At 35.9% G+C, this 23,058-nt stretch overlaps 1 pseudogene; it reads right to left on the bottom strand.

The window, feature by feature from the left end:
* Positions 1–208: 208 nt before the first annotated feature.
* The window catches only part of LOC118615465, an 81,896-nt pseudogene continuing 59,046 nt past the window's right edge, over positions 209–23,058 (bottom strand).

Genomic DNA, 23,058 nt, shown 5'->3' with positions numbered 1-23,058 from the left:
TTTGCACTAAAAAGTACTGATTTTAAGAACTAATAACTGCCCCCCACCCCTGCCCACACACACAAAGCCAAATGGTCCACAAAACATTTTCCTTTCCTTTTAAAGGTTTTGCTATGCATTGTAATGATTAACTAATCTTTTACTGTTAAACTTAAATGGTCAATTGAGACAAAGAGTCATGAGACCATCCTTACATCACCAATTAAGACTAGGGTAGCAGATAATAGGGATAATACTCATTTAGCCTCTGAGCTTTCTGGCCAGGCTTGGTGACATTGCCAGTTCCAACTGCCATCTTGTCCACTGTTTAATGACACCCACAGCAACTGTCTGTCTCATATCACAAACAGCAAAAGAACCCAGAAGAGGATAGTCAGAGAGGCTCTCAGCACAGATAGGCTTGCCAAAAAACATATCAACAATGGCAGCATCCTCAGATTTCATAAACTTTAGACTATCTTTCAGCTTTTTCCCAGAATGACGATCAGTCTTTTTCAGCTCAGCAAATTTGCGAGCACTGTGGGCTGTGTGACAGTCCAGCACAAGTGCATATCCAGCACTGATTTGGCCTAGATAGTGGAGGATAATCACCTGAGCCGTGAAGCCAGCTGCTTCCATTGGTGGGTCATGTTTTCTGTCACTAGCCACATTGCCATGAGAAACATCCTTGACAGACACGTTCTTGACAATGAAGCCCACATGGTCCCAGAAGAGCTTCTCTGAAAGCTTCATGCTGCATTTCAATAGACTTTTCTTCAGTTGTAATATGAGGCAAAGGTGACCACTATGCTGGGTTTGAGAACACCAGTCTCCACTAGGCTCACAGGCACAATAACAAAAACATCAATTTTGTAGACACCCTTGGAGGGGCAGATGCAGGGGCTTGTCAGTTGAGCTGGTGGTAGGATGCAATCCAGAGCTTCAAGCAGTGTGGTCCCACTGGCACTGCAATTTTTATGGGTGAATTTCCATCCCTTGGACCAAGGCATATTAGCACTTGGCTCCAGCATGTTGTCACCATTCCAATCAGAAATTGACACAAATACTACTCTGTCAGGGTTGTAGCCAATTTTCTTAATATAGGCGCTGACCTCCTTAATGATTTCCTAATATCTCTTCTAGCTATAAGGCAGCTTGGCAGCTTCCTTCTTATGGTTTTTGATGGTTCTTTTGTTTATCCCACCACATTTGTAGATCAGAAGGGCAGTAATGGTAGACATGCCCAAATTTATGTGTCCAATGACAATGATATTGATATGAATCTTTTCCTTTCCCATTTTGGATTCGATTTAGCAGTGGATTTCATAACACCTGCATTCTGGCATCAAACCCATTATAAAAAAGTTGTTTTTGGACTTTATATACGTGGGATTAAACAATATTATACTATTTTGCATTTGCTTCTTTTGCCCAATATTGTACTTGTGAGATTCATCTTTTTTTTTTTTTTTAATTTTCAACAGCTGCAGTGTACTTATTTCATGAATATATAACAATTATTTTATAGGGATGGAAATCTGGATGGTTTCCAGTGTGATGCTATTACAAATAAAACTGCCACAAACATTCTCAAGTACGTATTGTGGGATATATGTGTATGTACTTCTGTGGTATATGTATGCCTGGGAGTGAAATGCTTAAGTAATAAGCTATGTATATTTTCAGTTTTAGAGATAGTGACAATTTTCCAAAGTAGCTGAACCAGTTTACATTATCAGAACTTGCTAGAATTTTGCACCACCTTATAGTAGCGCCTCTAATGTATGACATTTTCCATTGCTTCATATTTGTCAACATTCAGCATTGTCTGTTTTAATTTTTCATGTATTTAATCATGTATATCCACAGTTTAGTCACTAGTTGTGTACTGTGTGTGTGGTGATATTTTTTTGTAAGTTTTACTATGAATTTGTTTAATGACTAAAGGGTGGAACATGTCTTCACATATTTATTGGCTATTAAGTTTTACATGAAGTGACTATTGAATTCTTTTGCCTATTTCTGTGAGATGGTTTGTATCTACTTTTAAATTTATGTAAATTCATTATGTTTTTGAAGGAATAAAATTGCTTTCATATCTTGCAAACATATTCCTGTTATATGGCTTGCAATTTTACCACCATCTTCATGTTGTCAGTTGATGAACACCATATCTTAGTTCCAATATTTCTCTTTTCAGTTCATGCATTTTTGTGTTCTATTTAAGAATATATTCTTATCCAATATTCAACATTCTACTATACGCTTTTAAGTAAATCACTAAAAATGCCCTAGATTTAAAAGTATTTACTTTTTAAAAATATTTTATTGTGTGGTTTTCTGCATAGTTTTTAATACTATCACCCTTTCTTAGTATTTTACAGTTATGCATTTTCATAGAGAAGCCATGATTCTATACCAGGTATTTGCATTGAATTCAGTTATTTTTCCCAAAGCTATTGGTAGAAAATAAAATTTCATAACTATACTTTCAATTTAATTTTAATGATTCTATGTGAATCATTTTCAAAATGTAGATAGTGAAGCATTGGTTAAATAATATAAGTATTTTTTAAAATATTATTTGAGAATTTGACTATTAGGAATTGTTTGCTTTTTCTAGAATTTTATTTTGGCTATATTTACAATTGCTTAATTTTTATTATAACATTACTGCTCAATGTCTTTAAAATCAGAAGTAAGGCCATTATAAATGGAAGGTAGGCATTATCATTTAAATAAAAGTCTATTGAATTAATGAAATGTCAAAACAAATTTGTGACTAATAAAATAAATGGTAATCACAAACGTATGATTTGTTTATTTTCAAACATTCAAATGATGGCATAAATTAATAGCTAATATTGATCACTGACAGAACTAAAACTAATTACCTGAAAAACAGTAAAGTAAATACTGAGAATGTGAGTAGCACACAAAATTCTCATAAACAGTGACTAATTCCAAATGTCCTATCTATTTATTATGTTAATCACTTAGTGCAATGGCTCTCAAAACTTAAGAGTACATAAAAAGTCTAAGGGAGCTGGTTAAAAATATAGATTTCCAAGTCACACACTTAATGATTTTAGTTCCACAGACCTGATATTGAGTTCAGAAATCTGAATATTATCTGGTGCCTCAGAAGATAATGATACAGGCAATGAGTATAAAGTTCACTCAGGGTTAAGCATGTCCTGGGTAAATCTATAAAATAAAAGGAATCTATCACTAATATCCTTACAGTTCCCAAATCTCTCTTGCATTCTTAGTCTGAATACTCATTCTGGTGTTCACACGGACCATACTGAGCAAGGTTTGTTGTGGGGGTGGGGGTGGGGGTCTCTCTTAATCAACAATGGGCTCTTAATTTCACTTTATTTTACTTAACTATGCATTTAAATAGGCATATGTAGCTAGTTGATGCCATACTGTACAGTTCAACATATATAATGAAGAATACAGACATAAAAAATGGTCTCTATTGATACAATCAATTTCTTAACAAATACTTACATATAAACAATATAATGAAAATTTCATAATTTCCAGCTAAGAATGCTATATACCTTCAAAGAATTTAATAATAATAATAATGGCAAGCAGTTATATTCACTTATTTCATGCCATGCACTAATATATCAAATCACGTCTCCGCTATTTACTTGCTGTGTGATAAATCATAGGTACACGGTGTCACAACTCAGTTTTAAAATAAGATTAATGCTAATCCCAGTATCAAAGGTTGCTATAAAGATTAAATGAGTGGGTATATTAGAGCTGCAACCACAGAGGCAACCACAGTCTGATATACATTCTTTCAGCAATCTCTAGAAGATGCTTCAGGTCAGAGTCAACACATTGAAAGGCATTTGTGCATCATTGATCAAATAGGAAGATAAATAACTGAAGAACTGTGCACAAAAAATTTGAGTAACTCAGGCCATTCTTTCTTTGAACTGCCCACACCAAGGCTCAGAAAATATTTTCTAGAGGGTATTAGAAATCTACTGGAGATTCCTATTATGGATATTTGGGGAAGAGGGAGAAATGGAATAGAAAGAAGAAAGAAAATGCAGCTCTAGCCAAAAGTGAAAACTTCAAATATCTCTGCTGTCAAAGTAAAAGCATTTCTTACTTCTGCAACAGTGAGAGAAAAAAAAAAAATCTGCCTGTATGTACTCTACAAAGTTCTCAAAAAAGAATGTAACCACTTAGCATCATCATCTGTGCACTTATGCCAATCTGCAGTCACCCATACAAGTCAAGGAGGAGACCTGCTGAGAAGTCAATCATAACCTTTTATAGATGAAACAGTACCTGCCACTTCTATTAATCAACAGTAATTTGAATATTGAAAAAGAGAGCAGGATTAATATCAACAAACAGAACTAACTCCCAAGATAAAAAGATAAGTAAATGAACTTTTAATTCATTCATATTATTAATATCAGAGATATTTAGAAAGATAACATATCCATAAAATAAGCACAGACTACTTAGAAAAAAAGCATCAGAGAACAAAATATACAAGAAATAAATATATATATATATATTTGCTGAACTAAAATAATTAAATGGTCACAAATGAGAAACAAGCTGGTAACATAAGAGTAATATCAAAAGTCTCTATTATAGCATAAAGCATAAAGATATAAATACAAAATATAAGAGAAAAGCTAATATTCTTGGAGTCCAGCACTGAGTCATTGAGTCCAACATCTGCTAAAAGGTAGTTTCAGCATATTCAGGGGAGGATTTCAGAGAAGAAAGTTCTCAAAGTTAGAAAAAAGATGAACTTGATTGGGCCCACATAGACCAAGCAGAATCAATGACCAGAGCACCATACGGATAAAATGCTATGAAATTTCAATTCTAGCCATTAAGAGAAAAACTTAACATTTTTAATGAAAAAACATTTTCCTGAGAGAAGAAGATTCAAATTAGCACCAGACTTATATTCTTCAAAACTGAACACTAGTTCTGACACAAAATTATATGAAAACCAACATTTCTTACCTGGTCGATCTTCTTATAAGTTTTTTTTGTGTTTTTTTTAAAGAAAAATATGCATAGATTTGTATAAAGCTTCAATTACTCAAAAACAATTTTTTAAAAAGTTATTTATTTATTTATTTATTTTCATCCTCACCCGAGGACTTTTTTTTGTTTTTTGTTCAGATAGAGTAGGAGGGAGAGAGAGGAAGAGAGAGAGAGAGAAACATCGACATGAAAGGGACATATCAAGTGGTTGCCATCTGCATGCCCCAACCAGGGCCGGGAACAAACTGCAACCGAGGTACGTGCCCTTAGCGGGAACCATACCCGGGTCTCTCTGGACCACAGGCCAACGCTCTAACTATTGAACAAAACCAGCCAGGGCTCAAAAACAATTTTTTTTTAAAACAACGGGAAAACCAGGTATTTTGAGAACCTAGAATTAAAAAACTAAAAAAGCTACCGAGTATGTTTTAGAATTGGTGTGGATAGCTGGATGCTGAAAATGGAAATTCTTCTTTAGTCAAAAATATTTACATAATTATAGTATTTCATTCTGTTTATTGATTCTAAATTTTGTCACCAACCTAGATGCAAAATGCAGCTTAAAAACTATATTTTCTAGCAAATAATCAAAATATTATATATCATTTTTACCTCAATTAATATGTTTAAAAATTTTTGAGTAACTAAAATATATAAAACAAATACAACTAATATACAATAAAAGAGACAGTGGGGTAGGATCTGAAAGGAAGAATTAGTCTATTATAGAACATTACAAAGAGGGGAAAATAAAAACTATTTATATTGATAGCAAAGAAATATAGAAATGAAAATATTTAAAGTTACTACAATGTACAGCTACATAAAGCAGAAATTAATAGTTATTTTAAGGAGTGGATCTCTAAGTAAAGGGGGAAAATGTTTCTTATAATTTTACTTTATTTGCTGTCTGAATATTTTAACATGTGTTATTTTCATAATTGTATCTATCATTTACTTATTTTAATTATGCTGGATTGGAGTTGCAGATATGGAATGGAAATTCGGGACACTGGCTCTGATTTTAGCCCTGCTAAAGGCAAAATTGGACTTCTTTCTTGGTGGGACCAAGGGAAATGAAACCTTGGAAACTCGGGGGTTTCATTCCGCAGATATAAAGATTTCTACTTTATCTCATCCTCCCATTCAAGTCTCAGAAATAACTTTTTCTTGGGATGTTGCAAGAATTGCACTCCCGTGAGCAATAGGTGGGGATGAGGACCTCTCTCACCACCAGTAACAGGTCTAAATCATTTACAGATGTAGGCTTCATGCTGAGCACATACAGTTATCCAAGGTTTTTTGTGTTTTTTTTGTTTTTTTTAATGTTAATTTAATATAACTATGACTGTTTCATGATCTAGGTCCTTTATACTGATTAGAAACAGGAAGGTTTCCCACAATGACCCTTGAGAATATGATCCACACTTTTTTCAGGTCATCTATCTGAAAAACACACTTATGTTCAATGCTAATTCCCTAATGCTTATAACGAATGCATTGTGAAGTATTTTTTTTTTTAATACTTCCTACACTAAGCCAAAGAGGATGTGCACTGCAAATCAATAAGGTCACTGACAGAAATGACCTTAATTTCTATTCAGAATGCTCTGTTACACTCTCAGAGGTAAATGAGAAAGAATGGGCCTACAATGAATATTGCCTGTCAGCTTGATAAAACTGACAAGAAGAGGTAAGGAAGTTCTATATCCTCTTCTATTCATGTTTAGCCCTTGGGCTATTTTGTATTAGAGGGTTGTTTTGTCTGGTAAAGCCAGGTTAAAATATTTATGGAAAGACTGTTAGAGGCTCAGAAGGAGACGAATGACAGTAATTTGAGACACACACAATGGAGTTTGAAATCTCTAAACAGAAATTTATGCTGATTCTGGGATTAAAAAAAAAAAAAATCAAGCCATTTGAAATCCACTGATGTTTCGTTTTGATAATACCACACAAAAGAGCACATTATATAATGTGGGCCCTTTCTATTTTTCTCAGAACGAAAAAGGGCATGGGCAGAAAATGTGATGCTGTATTATTGTATGGTTCTGCCCCTCTAAAGCTCAGGAAAGGAATTTGTCCTCAAGTACTGCAAACTTCAGCCTTCACAGAAAGGAAGCTGAGTTCACAGGCGGCAAGATGAGAGCGGAAAGGTCTTGTATTACATCATGCCCATTCCTGTACCCCACCTAAAGCTGGGCTGCAGGCTGAATGTGGCTCCCCGTGATTGAATCCTATCCATGTTTCTTCAACTCCCTTCATTCCTGAAAGCTCCTCACTATGAACGTACAGCCTAAGTAGAAAACGTGTTTTTCTCTCTTTTTGCTCTTCTTGGAAGACTGGTCTCTCTCCACCTTGGGCTAAGCAGGGGTGAGGACTAATGGATCCTAAAATATATATTTAATATTTATGTGTGTACTTTCCTCCCAGGTATTCCTCCCACTGACAGCCCAACATCTGTCTTTTCTTCTTTGAAACCGGGTAACAAATTTCGCTTGGAGATGTTGTAAGGACTGCCACTCGGAGTTTGACCGCAACGCAATCCTTTCTCACAAACCTTTAACCTGGAGAACGGGTGAGTTCTCAAGGAGCAAGCACAGGACGCACATCTTCAATATGGGGAAAGAAAGATATTTAGAGCCACCAGCCACAGGCTTTCTTTTCCACCTCTGAAGCAAGCACTAGACTATCTCATCCTCTAAAACTTCATATTATTTTCTACGTACAGGGTTCTGTGGAATATCAGAGGCAAATGGCCAGCTAATTCTACTGGTCAAATTATGGCCTCTTAGCCATGTTGCGGTCAAATCAGTATTGAAGTCCATTTTCCAGACATTAACTGGCTTTAGGTGCACCTGGTTGGAAATTGTTGATCTCCTATCACTAACTACCCAGTAAAGACTGATTGGGAATTGTTTAGGGGTGTGGGGAGGATTTAAAAGAAAATCTGCCATTTCAGAAAACCTTTCCACAATAGAAGAGAAACAGTTTTATCATTGAATAAGCATTAAATCAGAATGTCATGTCCATCATGGGCAATCACTAAAGTTTACAAACGCAGAAGGAAATTTCATCCTTTTAACCAGATACAAACCATTACATACATGTTGCCAAGAAAACAAGAACTAGTCCTCAAAAGGACTTGCCAGCACCATTTATCACCCAGAGTTCACCTTAAATTTACCTGGCAATTGGACTGGCTGTTTGTTTGCTAAGTGCCTATATCCATAAGAATACTAAAACTTCTCACTCACACCTCCATGAAGTTAGGTAGAATTTTGAGCCAGACGACCTATATTAAATTCTCAGGGGAATGGGGAGGTGGGGGTGCTATCTTCCTTGATAATTACATTTCCAAGTGATGACTCCCAGGTCCTTAAGAAAGACATTTCCCAATTATAAGTCTGACAAAAGGCTTCTATTTAGCATTTTAAAAGGTTTTTATATCAGAGATATTGCAGATTTGATTCCTGATCATCCTTAATAAAGAATATCACAATAAAGCAAGTTGTCATCTTTTTGCTGGTGGAGAGTCTTGCCTTCAATTTGTGCAAAAATGCAACACCTGTGAAGTACAAGGATCCCTGTATATGCAGTGCGACTCGGTTGGGCAGAGAAAGAGCTCACTGTTATACGTTCTACAACATGGAGACGGCCAGAGGGAAGTGGGAGCTGGAGGAGGTGGGCAAAGGGAGAGGAAAAAAGGGAAATCTGCAATCGTGTTAACAATAAAAATAAAGTTTACAAAATAAAGTAAATGTTCTACATAAAGGGAGCTGGGGAAACTTTTCTCCTTCTTGCACCAGGAAAAGTTGTTTTGTTTTGTTATTTTCCTATTTAGATTGGTATTCATACTTGAGAGGGTACCCTAGCATCGGGCACATGCAGCCTCCAGTGTCTGCTCTGGGACCTGATCGTGGTGGAATCGCAAGGTATGCATCTGTTTTCTTCAAATCCCTGAATAAATTCATGTATGTTGAGAATTCATATAGCCCTTCTAAATTAGGATGAACATTATTGATTACTTACTAACTAGATGTGTCTTCTCAAAGTCCCCTAAAACCTCAAAAACTCAGGTTAGCAGCTTTTGAGTTTCCTAACCTCATCTATTATTCCCCAGTACAGAAAATTTTACTAATTTATTAATGTGCCACTTTAATACACATAAATCTCAGTTAGTCACTAATTTAAGGGCAGCATTTTAAAGAACAACTAAGAAATTCCATGAGATATTAAAAAGAAGAAAAACAAGATTTGCAGTACTACTACGGGCAAGTGTAAAACTCTATAAAACAGTTAGTCTACAAAGAAGTTATTACTGCCAGGAACCACTGGGCTTTAAAATAGCTAATCAGTCAGTCAATCAATGCGGATATACTTCCCTATAGATATACATAAATAGAAAACAAACAAATGCAGGGAAACTACTGAAGATAACATACTCGTGTAGTACATTACAGATTAAGCGGCAAAAATTACTAAGAATTGAGGTCATATGAATAAGAAAATTTGTTTTATTAAATAATAATATATCAAACTCTGTCTCTAAGACACAAGGTTAATTTTTCTATATATGTACAATATTGATATAAAGCTGACCGGCTTAAAAAATCAAAAGTAGGGCAAATAATACAAATTAATAGTAAAACTATAAACAGAGAAAAGGAAAATATTTATGGGGGGGAAAATCCATCTAATATCTGGATCAGTGAGTTAAATGCGAACATTAATTGCCCTGGCCAGGTAGCTCTGTTGGTTAGAGCGTTGTCCCCATAGGCCAACGGTTTGGATTTAATATCTGCCAGTCAGGACACATACAAGAATCAACCAATGAATACATAAATAAGTAGAACAATAAATTGATGTTTTTCTCTCTCTCTCTCTCCATTCTTCTCTCTCTCTAAAATCAACAAAAAAATTATTTAAAATTTCAAACATTAATGACAAACTTTTAAAGATCAACAATAATGAGAACAAAACATCAAAACGTATAGAATTTTCCTAAAACTATACTCTGAGAAAATATGTAATATTTAATGATTTGTCTTATTAAACAAGAAACTATAATACATTAGCTAAGATTCAAATTAAAAGTATAAATCCTGATGTAAATTGCAGTTTTAAGAATATAATAAAAAAACATGCCAAAGCTTAGATATTTTCCCCATAACTATATTCAGAGACAAATGCAGTCTTTAATCATTTTTACTATTAAATAAAAATAATAATAACCATAACTAAAACCAAACTTAGTTTTAATATTTATAATTAAACAAATGTAACTGAAGTAGAATTGAGCAATGTTACATTATAGATAGATATGTGGCAGGATAGTAAGAAGCTAGGAAAATCCCTGGGCAAGTGGAATGGGAAAACTGAGACAAGAAAATTAAACAAGGCCACTTTGGGCAGCTTCCAGCCAGCTTGTGAAATGCAAAACCGTATATTCCCCAACCTAGGACACTTGACAGCAAATGGTTAATACCTCCTCTCCCTAACCAGAGAATACAGGAATGGGGTAGGGAGAAAAAGGAGGTAATTTTATCTCACCCATTGAACAAAGAAGTCAGCAGTCTTGGGATTTGCCAAGATGTTTTCATAAATTTTGGGAAAAGCCACAGCAAAGTAAAAAGGGTCTTTGAAATCTACTCTGTTGCCCAAGATATCCAGCAGAGGAACCATGAAACCTGCAGACAGAAGAGTATAAAATCCTTGAACCCCCACCAGGTGGTGTGCTGTATGTCAAGTTTATTTTTAATAAATTTGCTTGCCTTGTTTCCTGTTTTTTTAAAGAAATGTTTTTTCTATTGAATTTTTGGAGGGAGAGGAAAGGAGAGAGAGACACAAACATCAATGTGAGAGAACCATCAATCAGCTGCCTCCTGCACACCCCCTACTGGGGATCCAGCACACAACCCAACCCAGGCATGCGCCCTGACCTGGAATCAGACTGAGATCTCTCAGTCCATGGGACAATTCTCAATTCTCAATCCACTGAGCCACAAGGGCCAGACACCTTGTTTCCTTAACAAATTCATTTACTTTGCTAAAACACTGCTGTTTGTCACGCGTCTGAAATCTCTTAGAAGATTAACAAGAGCTAAGGAGGGGACAGCCCCCCCTTCTGATTTAGGGGGCTGTCAGCTAACAGATACAGATATATTTTTTTATTAAAAAAGAAATAAAGGTAACATCATTGAATTTATGATTGTTTGATATTATGTAACGTACATAAAATTTTTTTCAGCAAGTCTAATCCAAGAAAGCAAAGGTAAAAACAAAAATATACAGATTTAGGACTAAATATTTTAATTCTGAACATAAACAACTTAAAATGTAAAACACACACACTTGAAATATTCATTATATTGGAAATTAATTTGAAAACTATAAAAATTGTAATTTACCCATATATATGTGTGTGTGTGTGTGTATATATACATATGTATATATGTGTGTGTAAACACACACACACACTCACATATTCCCCCAAAACTAGAAAAAAATAAAACAAAAATAAATATAAAATAATAAAGACATTTAAAGATAAGCATCTTTTCATATACTAACTCTAGCACTCATTACTCTATGAGACAAAATTTCCAACTTTAGTTACCAGTCCACAGAGTTTCCTAAAAAATTTAAGCAAAAATAAAACAAAATATGTTATAACCCTCTCAGAAATTAAATAGACATGATTGCCAAACTACTATTGTATAATTCCAATGACAATTTTCAGACCCCCACAATTGTGACAATAGGAAGTACACTGATAATGTGGTGTCACCCAGAAATGAAGTCTTCTAGTGAACAGGACTACCGTCAACTATATATTTGATCAGTGTATTATTCCACTGCCAGAAAAATGATTCTTCTTGTTTCTGACTGGCATATGAGGCAAATGATATGAACAGTCATCATTATGAGTTTTTCCACGTTTGTAAACAGGAAATTTTATATTTACTCTATTTTTAAATGTGTTTTATTGAGAATTTGGGGGTTAGTACATCATTAATTTCTTGGTTTCTAAAAGAGCTGAGTTAAAACATCTCTCTGGTTATGAAGTTCAACCATAAGTTAATGCTTATTATGAAAGACAAGCCAAGATGAAAAGACAGAAAAGAAAAGCCCAAGAGATATTTCTGAGATCAAGGAACAGATGCAGAGGGAGTGAGATTTAAGCAGTTGAACGTTGCTGTAATAGAATAATAAATTTTAATATTTTTATTCTTTTGAATTTTAGATGATAACATCATCGGACCATTACTAAAGCAGAGTTGAATGAAAGTAAGCATTGGATGTGAAGCAATCCAGACACTGTGATGACAGACTGGCTATTCCAGAGCCTATTCATAAAAACAATGTAAGACATTGGAAATAATAAACAAGAAAATCAAGTAAAAATATACTCAATACATTAGCAAGTTAAGAAATAAAGTCATTTGCCCCATTTAAAGCAGAAATGACTAGAGGGATAGAAAATGTAAAATAAAACTGGAGAAATAAAAGAAGAAATGTATTGGGATGACACTCTGACAAACTAAGCTGCCCGGCCAAGGCAGTATATATAATGTTTCAAAGCCCATATGACACATTAAGTATTATTCACTTATATGTATATTTGTAAATAATGGTACAGATGGAGGATTGGCAATTAATGTCCTAATATATTTTTATGATGAGAAGAAATATATCCAAAAATTTGCCAATCTAAAGAATGCTCTTTACTTACTTTCAATTGTCACGAAGAATTAAGGTTTCTAAAAATTAAAAATACTAATTAAGTTGGAAAAAAAGATATGATTTTGGTAATATAGAATTGAAAGTAGATTGTTCTAAAGTTGATTACTTCTGAAAGTATTATTAAGAAGCAAACTAAGAGAAAGTTGGTTTGAGGAACCAGCATAGTTGTTGAAGGACTGAGTAAGTTACAGAGGATTTTTGTGTGTTGCAGAGGGTTTGTGCAAGTTGAACAAGGAGTGTGTACAGGGAACAAGGAGTGTGTACAGGGAAGAAGCAAAATAAGTACAATTACATTATAATCAGATCTATAACTATGTTATTTTAAGTTTGGGTTTTGTTTTTTGGGTTTTTTTTGGTCATTTAGAGACAGTCATTGTTTTTACTCTGATGCATTTGCAAAAAATGTTACATCTTCTGACATGAATTTTGAGGACAAATTTTCAGAACATATCTTAAAAATAGATAAAAATCTATAAAACTCTAAGAAATAACTGGATTCACAGAAATACTGACAAATAATCAGAATAAACAATAATTAAATATTATTGCGGTGAGGGTCTGCAAAATGAACAAAAAACACAAACACACACAAAGACAGACAAGACTGCAGCCCTGAAGTCCTGCAGCAGTTTACTTTTATAGCCAAGGAGATAGGCCACCGTGGTCCCAGTTTCTTTCAAGATAACTGATCTAATTATCACCCCTGCTGGTTCTTATCAACCCCATTCAAAGGTTAGCGCTGATCTTAAGAACAACTGGTTCTTCCTGTTTGCAGGCAAGGAGGAGGAGGGAGCCTGTGTGCAGGACAGGCTCTGAATTGTTGTGAAGAGTTGAGCAGCACTCCAAGGCATCTGTGTGCAGAATAACCTTGTTAACCTTTGTGTGAGTCCATCCGTGTGCGGAATAAACTCACATACAATCTACAAATTATGGGACTGGATAAACTGAAGATAATTATTATTCTTACGATTTTGTTAAAAATATTGCTGATTTTTTAAAAACATGCTTGTTTTCTTAAAGCAATTTGGTAAATTGTACCTTGATAAGCAATATTAAAGCATTTATATTTTTCTCCCTACCTGATCCCTCCAGAATTTAAAAACTCTTAATGAGTATTATTATTTTAAGGCAATATGTTTATTTGCATAAATCCAATAAGAATCTCATTTCTTCATAGCAGGACACATAAAGTCAGTCTCCAATTGTGATTTTCATGAACCAGGACTTTGACTACAATGTCATATTTGAGAAAGACATGCCTAGGCTCTGGATGTCAGCAAAACCTTTACAAAATGAAGATGGTCTTTGAAGTCAATATAAGTCCCTTGGAAAAATGGCCTGGTTTCTTTCTTTTTTACATGGTTCATAGCAGTCTTTCCAAGCAACAGATGAAGGTTGCTTTCCTAGGAGATGAAAACAAAAGAACCTCAAGATATTTTGGGGACCCTGAGAACTGAGGAGCTTACCCAAACTTATAGGTTTTACAGGCAAAGCCTGATGGCAACTTTGTGGTGTGACTTCTTTTCTCTGAGAGGCTAATTAAAGTTCAATCTGAAAATTCCTTATAAGATTCCAGCAAAGCATATTTAAGAAAGCCTAGATGATGAACTGCTATTTTTGTAATATTTATTTATTTATTTTTTTTTCGTACTTTGTTTCTTTTTTTTTATTTTATTTTTTTATTTTTTATTATTTTTTTTTTTATTATGAATTTTTATTTATTTTTTTGTTACAGATATTTTACCTTTTTACCCCATTGGCACCCCCCACCCCACCCCCCCTCCACCCTGTCCCCGGCTTAGTTGTCCATGTCCATTGGTCATGCATACCTGCATATAAGTTCTGTGGTTTATCTCTTCCCACCCCCCACCCCCCATCCCCTCTTCTGAGGGATGTCAGTCTGTGCCCTACTTCCATGTGTCTGGGTCTACTGTATTCCTCAGACTGTTATGTTCATTATATTCCGTATATAAGTGAGATCATGTGGTATTTGTCTTTTTCTGCTTGGCTTCTTTCACTTAGGATAATACTTTCCAGGTCCCTCCATGTCGTCTCAAAGGAAAAGAGATCTTTCTTTCTTACCGCTGCATAGTACTCCATTGTGTATATGTACCACAGCTTTTTTATCCATTCGTCTACTGGTGGACACTTGGGCTGTTTCCAGATCTTAGCTATTGTAAATACTGTTGCTATGAACATGCGGGTACATATATTCTTCCTGATTGGTGTTTCAGGCTTCTTAGGGTATATTCCCAGCAGTGGGATCACTGGGTCAAATGGAAGTTCAATTTTTAATTTTTTGAGGTAACACCATATTGTTTTCCATAGCGGCTGCACCAGTCTGCATTCCCACCAGCAGTGTATTAGAGTCCCCTTTTCTCCACACCCTCACCAACACTTGTTGTTTGATGATTTGTTGATGGCGGCCATTCTGACAGGTGTGAGGTGATACCTCATTGTTGTTTTAATTTGCATCTCTCTGATGATTAGTGATGTTGAGCATTTCTTCATATGTCTCTTGGCCATTTGTATGTCCTGTTTGGAGAGGTGTCTATTCAGCTCCTCTGCCCATTTTTTAATTGGGTTCTTTGTCTTCCTTTTGTGGAGTTGTATGAGCACTCTATATATATTGGAAATTAACCCCTTATCTGATACATCATTGGCAATGATGTTCTCCCATACAGTGGGTTGCCTTTCCATTTTGATGATTGTTTCTTTTGCTGTGCAGAAGCTTTTTAGTTTGATGTAGTCCCATGTGTTCATTTTCTCCTTTATTTCTGTTGCCTTAGGTGATGTATCAGTGAAAATTCTGCTCCGTATGATGTCCTAAATTTTGTTGCCTACATTTTCTTCTAGAAGTTTTATGGATTCACGGGTCACATTTAAGTCTTTTATCCATTTTGAGTTTATTTTTGTGTATGGTGTAAGTTGATGGTCTAGTTTCATTTTTTTGCATGCAGCTGTCCAATTTTCCCAACACCATTTATTAAAGAGGCTGTCTTTACTCCACTGTATGCTCTTGCCACCTTTGTCAAATATTAATTGAGCGTATTGCCTTGGGTCCATTTCTGGGTTTTCAGTTCTGTTCCACTGGTCTATATGCCTGTTCTTGTGCCAGTACCAGGCTGTTTTGGTTACAGTCGCTTTGTAGTATAACCTGATATCTGATATTGTGATCCCACCTACTTTGTTCTTCTTTTTCAAGATTGCTGTGGCTATTCGGGGTCTTTTTTGGTTCCATATGAACTTTTGAAGTATTTGTTCTAGTTCTATGAAATATGTCATTGGTATTTTGATGGGGATTGCATTGAATCTATAGATTCCTTTGGGTAGTATGGACATTTTAATGATGTTAATTCTTCCAATCCATGAACAGGGTATGTGCTTCCACTTTTTTATATCTTCCTCTATTTCTTTTTTCAATGACCTGTAGTTTTCTGGAAATAGGTCCGTTATTTCTTTGGTTAAGTTTATTCCTAGGTATCGTAATTTTTTTGGCGCGATGGTAAATGGGATTGTTTTTTCAGTTTCTCTTTCTATGAGTTCATCATTGATGTACAAGAATGCCGTCGATTTCTTGACGTTAATTTTGTATCCTGCTACTTTGCCAAATTCATTTATTAAGTCTAATAGATTTTTGATGGAGTCTTTAGGGTTTTCTATGTACAATATCATGTCATCTGCAAATAATGACAGTTTCACTTCCTCCTTTCCAATTTGGATTCCTTTTATTTTTTCTTCATGTCTGATTGCTGTGGCTAAGACTTCCAGTACAATGTTAAATAAGAGTGGCGAAAGTGGACATCCCTGTCTTGTTCCTGTTCTTAATGGAAATGTTTTTAGTTTCTGTCCATTGAGTATGATGTTGGCTGTAGGGCTTTCATATATGGGCTTTATTATGTCGAGATATGATCCCTCTATTCCTACATTGCTGAGCGTTTTTATCAGAAATGGATGCTGGATTTTGTCGAATGCTTTTTCAGCATCTATTGATATGATCATGTGGTTTTTATTCTTCATTTTGTTTATGTGGTGTATCACGTTTATTGATTTGCGAATATTGTACCAGCCTTGCATCCCTGGAATGAATCCCACTTGGTCATGGTGAATAATTTTTTTGATGTACTTCTGGATCCGATTTGCTAATATTTTGTTCAGGATTTTGGCGTCTATGTTCATCAGGGATATTGGCCTGTAGTTTTCTTTCTTCGTAGTGTCTTTTTCTGCTTTTGGAATTAGAATTATGCTGGCCTCATAGAACGTGTTTGGAAGTCTTCCTTCTTCTTGAATTTTTTGAAATAGTTTGAGGAGAATGGGTGTTGGTTCTTTTTTGAATGTTCGGTAAAACTCCCCCGTGAAACCATCTGGGCCTGGGCTTTTGTTTGCTGGGAGAGTCTTGATTACCTCTTCAATTTCCTTGGTTGTTATTGGTCTGTTCAAGTTTTCTATCTCTTCCGGGAATAGTTTTGGGAGACTGTGTGTTTCTAGAAATTTGTCCATTTCGCTTAGATTTTTGAATTTGTTGCCATATAGTTGTTTATAGTAGTTGTTAACGATCTTTTGTATTTCCGTGGTGTTGGTTGTTACTTCTCCTCTTTCATTTCTGATTTTGTGTATTTGGGTTCTCTCTCTTTGTTTCTTGGTGAGTCTAGCTAAGGGTCCATCAATCTTGTTTATCTTTTCGAAAAACCAGCTCTTTGTTTCATTGATCCTTTGAATTGTTTTTTTGGTCTCTATGTCATTTATTTCTGCTCTGATCTTTACTATTTCCTTCCTTCTACTTGCTCTGGGGTTTTCTTTTTGTTTGCTTTCTAATTCTTTAAGCTGTGAGGTTAGACAGTCAATTAGAAATTGTTCTTGTTTTTTGAGGTAGGCCTGTAGTGCTATGAACTTCCCTCTCAGAACTGCTTTTGCTGCATCCCATAGATTTTGTGTTGTTGTGTGTTCATTTTCATTGCTTTCCAGGAAGTTTTTAATTTCTTCCTTGATCTCCTCGGTGACCCATTCATTGTTTAATAACATGCTATTTAGCCTCCATGTGTTGAAATGTCTTTGCATGTTCTTGTTGCAATTGATTTCTAGTTTCATGCCATTGTGATCTGAGAAGATGCTTGATATGATTTCAATCTTCTTGAACTTGTAGAGATTTAGTTTGTGTCCTATCATGTGGTCTATCTTTGAGAATGTCCCATGTGCACTTGAGAAGAATGTGTATTCTGTAGTTTTGGGGTGTAATTCTCTGTAGATATCTATTAAGTCCATTTGGTCTAGTGCTTCATTTAGAGTCTCTGTTTCCTTGCTAATTTTTTGCCTAGAGGATCTATCCAGTGCTGTCAACGGGGTGTTGAAGTCCCCTGCTATGATTGTATTGTTGTCGATTTCTCCTTGGAAGTCCTCCAGAAGATTTTTAATATATTTTGGTGCTCCTATATTGGGTGCATATATGTTTATCAAGGTTATATCTTCCTGTTGGATAGATCCTTTCAATATTATGTAGTGGCCGTCTTTGTCTCTAGTTATAATCTTCATTTTGAAATCTATTTTATCAGATATGAGAATTGCTACCCCAGCTTTTTTTTGCTTTCCATTTGCTTGGAAAATTTTTTTCCATCCCTTCACTTTCAACCTATGTGAGTCTTTTGTTGAGAGGTGGGTCTCTTGTAAACAAATTATAGATGAGTCATGCTTTCTTATCCAATCAGCTACTCTTGTCTCTTTATGGGAGCATTCAATCCATTAACGTTTAAGGTGATTATTGATATGTACTTATTTATTGCCATTTTTGTTTAGTGTGGTTCTATTTTTCTTCCCATTTCTACTGCTATTTACAGCAGTCCTTTTAACATTTCTTGCAGTGCTGGTTTGGTGCTAATGTATTCCCTTAGCCTTTTTTTGTCTGGGAAGCTCTTTATTTGACCTTCTATTTTGAATGATAGCCTTGCTGGGTAGAGTAGTCTTGGATTCAGATTCTTGTTTTTCATGACTTTGATTACTTCATGCCATTCTCTTCTGGCCTGTAGTGTTTCTTGTGAGAAGTCAGCTGAGAGCCTTATGGGGTTCCCTTTGTAGGTAACCTGTTGCTTATCTCTTGCTGCTTTTAGGATTCTCTCTTTGTCTTTAATTTGTGGCATTTTAATTACTATGTGTCTTGGTGTGGGCCTGTTTGGGTTCTTCTTACTTGGGACTCTCTGTGCTTCTTGAACTTGAATGCCTTCTTCCTTCACCAAATTAGGGAAGTTTTCTCTCACTATTTTTTTGAATATATTCTCTATCCCTTGCTCCTTTTCTTCTTCTTCGGGGACTCCTATGATGCGAATATTATTACGTTTCCAGTTGTCCCATAGTTCTCTTAAGCTGTCTTCCTGTTTTTTAATAGTTTTTTCCTTTTGTTTTTCTGATTGGTTGATTTTTTCTACCCTGTCTTCTAATTCACTGATCCGGTCCTCAGCTTCCCCTACTCTGCTTTTTAAACCTTCCAATGTGTTTTTCATTTCGGATATGTCATTTTTTATCTCTTCTTGTTGGTTTTCAATTTCCAATTGGCTTATTTTCAGTGTCTCTATGTCCTTACTCATGCTGTTCAGCTTCCTCAAGATCATGGCTCTGAATTCTAGCTCTGTTAACATGCCTAATTGCTCTGCATTGATCTCATCTTCGGTGGAGGTGTCTTGCTCTTTCATTTGGCTTCTGTTTCTGTGTTTCACCATTTTAGCTATCACTGTGGGCTTTGGAGCCTGTCAAGTTCTCCCTGTGGGTGTTGGTGTTCTGCTGTTTGTGGCTCTCTCTCCTGTGTTTAGATGAGCGAGGGAGGACCCAGGTTGAACACCACTGTCAAGTCTTACTTTCCTGGTTAAAGTTGCCAGCCCAGGAAACGTACTGTTATCCTCTAGCTTTTTGCCTGGAGGCTAGCAGTCTAGGTTAATTGATGAGTTTTTGTTGTCAGTTGATTGAAAAACTCCCTCTGGTGCTCAGCCAAGGGGCTTTCATGAGGGTGGGGCAGATGCTGGTTGTTAGTGAGCCTCAATTAGCACTTCAATGGCCCACAGGGTGGGGTTGGGTCTCCGAGGGAGGGACTGCTGCCTCTCCTCAGAGCCCTGGGAAGGAGCAATGTGGCCACCGTCCTGAGTGGCTGCACTCAGCCAAAGCTCTGAGCGCCCTCCAAACCCCGAGTGTCCCGACACAGTTCCAGTCCAGTCCGCCCTCCCTCCGCCGGAGCCCAAGGTGAGTGGCTGTGGCTGTTTTAGCCTCTGTCCCGGCTGCGCTGTGGAGCCACCTGGGAGTGTAACCCGAGGGCGCTGCTGCCGAGCTGCCGACCGTGGGCTCCCAGCCCCGTCTCGCGCCTTCGCAAGCCTACCGGGATCGAGTCGGTGTCCCTCATTGTATGGTCCCCCAAGCTGCTTTTCTGTTGTTTTTTCCTGTCGATTTGTCTGTGTTATAGTTGTAATTCCAGTTTGGTTCTGGGAGATGGTCTGTGTAGCTCCGTTCACTCCGCCGCCATTTTTTCGATTCCCTGTAATATTTATTTAAATAATCAGGCCAAATTAAAACTGGACTTAATGCAGTAAATGAACTGGTGTTGATTTGGCTCTTTGATAAAAACAAGGGTAATTTTAGGGGGGGAAATTGTGTGTTGATATGATCGATAACACACAGTAATGGATATTAAACTTGTTCAGTTAATTGCCTGTAAAATTTAATTTTTTCACCTATGAACTAGATGGGATTCTGAATTTTTCTAGTTTTCTGAAATATTTTGGCTACAACCCCCTAAATTCCATGAAAATGGAAGAGAAATCGACAGTGGGGAGTTGTAATAGTGGAAATTGTAACCTACCCCATCATTGTTTTTACATTATTTCTGTAAATGCTGACTCTGACTAATATGTAGCTTGCAGATAAACAGCATGTTTGTGTGAGAATACTAGGAACTGACTTTAGAAGATATCAACTCCAACGTCCAATCATCCGAGCTCTAGGAGAATTTCTGACCTTGAAGCACAAAATCACGATGACGTAAAACCAGGATGATGCACAGCAGACCCTCACTTGACCAGTTTCAAGGTCCTTATCGGAATGGACCGTGCTGGTTTGCAAGTAGAGCACTTTTCAATCCTCTTCCCTTGATCTCTTTGTTCTGCTTTCTCTCTCCATCTTTATAAAAAACTCTGCTTCCATTGAGATGTTAAGTTGGTCTTTTAGGCATGAGCCAGGGCACCTGAGTAAATTACTTTTCTTTTCACCTGCAAGCTGTCTCACAAGGCTGGCTTTCATGGTGACAGACAGCTGAACCTGGGTTTTGGTTACAGTATTAAAATGGAAAACTTTTTTTAAATGAAAGAAAAAAAATGAGGTCTCAACTAAGGGGAATGATAGGGTAAATCAACCTCAATCTGTGCACCTAAGATCAATGATGAAATAAATAATTCAAATGATAAAAATACAAAATATGAGCATATCATATAATTAAAGGCCCTGGGTTTTGTTTTCTGTTTCTATCAACCTATGAAATCATAGTGAATATGACATTGATCAGAATGTGTGTGTGTGTGTGTGTGTGTGTGTGAAAATTTTTGCATCTCATATCAAACAAATGTAACCAAATTGATGTGTTGGTATCTCCTTATGTTTATAAAGTATACCAGCTGGCTTGTTCAAGGCTCAGTTGATAATTGTGAATAAGAGACTTGTTGCCCTTGGACATCAAAATGTAGAAATTTTACTTTTTCAGATAAGTAATTCCCAAGAACACAGTGGAAATTTGAATCGACACACTAAAATACAAAAGAAAAACTTCATTCAAATAAATTGAATTGAATGTTTTAAGGCAATGTAGTAACATTTCTAAGTGAATCACTGTAACAGTTTTCAAGAAAAACTTTCCATGAGGGAATGAATTGTGTACTGCACTGCAGAGGATTTGATTAAATATTATGATAATGTGCTTTATTAATTACATACAGACAGGTGCTGAGAATAATTAAAAAACAGAACAACTTTCAAGATTCTTGTAGATTAAGGTTTAACTAATATATTAGTATTATTGAAATAAATATATTATAGTCATCCTGTGTACTCCAAATAATTAATAAATAAATGGTCCCATTTCCATAAGCTTCCCTGGTCAAATTCTCTCTGTTTCTTTTTGTTAAATCCTCACCCAGATATATTTTTATTAAATTTAGACAGAGAGGAATGAAGAGAAAGAAAGAGAAAAAAGAAACATCAGTATGAGAGAGAAACATTGATCAGCCACCTACCATACATGTCCCAATCGGGGATCGAACCTACAACCTAGCAACCTAGATATGTACCCTGACCAGGAACTGAACCCAAAACCTCTTGACGTATGGGACAATGCTCTAACCAACTGAGCAACCTGGCTAAGGCTCTCTGCTTTTTCCTGTGCCTTTGGCTAGGGACACCTCTGGTCACTTACTCTCTTCTCCTGAGCTTAGATGTTGCTTCTCTTGTTGCCTTATAAGAAAACTCTTCCAGGTACCCTTGACTTGGCATACCTGCTCAATGCAGACTTGAAAATGTCAAAATCCCATCTTCTGATTCAATATTTACAATATTTTTCTTACTGAACTGAAATATATATCAAAATTCATTTAATAAGACAGAAATAGGTTCTCACTATCTCTTATTAGTTCCTTATAATTTCTTATATAACTCTTGTATATTTTTTTACTTTATTTGGTCCTCATTATATAAATTTTTTATTCAAATTCTTCCAGAGACTGTGTCAAAGAAAACTGTAATTAGCATCACATGGGACATCCCAAATCATCTATTCTCATTAGCAGTTTCATGTGCTCCTAAACCCACTTGAAGGACTCTTGCTGTTCTTCCCCTAAGTGAGTCTCTTTCACTTCAGATAAATTGCTTTGGATCTTAAATATTGTATTTTCCCATGCCCTCTTGCCCACCAGTTCCTGTGTAGTTCTGATTGGCAGGTATCAGTTGAAATTGGCATAACTGACTGAGTGGCATAATTGGTGGAAAGGTAATATTTATCATAATACCTTTCCACCAAATTCCTGAAGTAACACATAAACAATAAACACTTTAACTTCACCATGCTGTTAAATTTTAACTTTTATGTGTAACTGAAGAAAAGTGCAGCCTATAATGTGGCAAGAGAAACATCATGTTCTATCGACAAAAACAAATTTCACATGTGCAAATTCACTAAAGAGCATTTAAAACATTACATTCTGGAGCTTCTACATACAACTGCCCTTTCTTATTTCCCTAACACATACTCTATAATCCAGGCAAACCAAACTG

This window comes from Molossus molossus, unplaced genomic scaffold (genome assembly GCF_014108415.1).
Source record: "Molossus molossus isolate mMolMol1 unplaced genomic scaffold, mMolMol1.p scaffold_m16_p_1, whole genome shotgun sequence".
In the NCBI taxonomy this organism is placed as follows: domain Eukaryota; kingdom Metazoa; phylum Chordata; class Mammalia; order Chiroptera; family Molossidae; genus Molossus; species Molossus molossus.
Note: the sequence above shows the minus strand (reverse complement) of the source record. Positions and strands in the feature narration are given on the sequence as shown.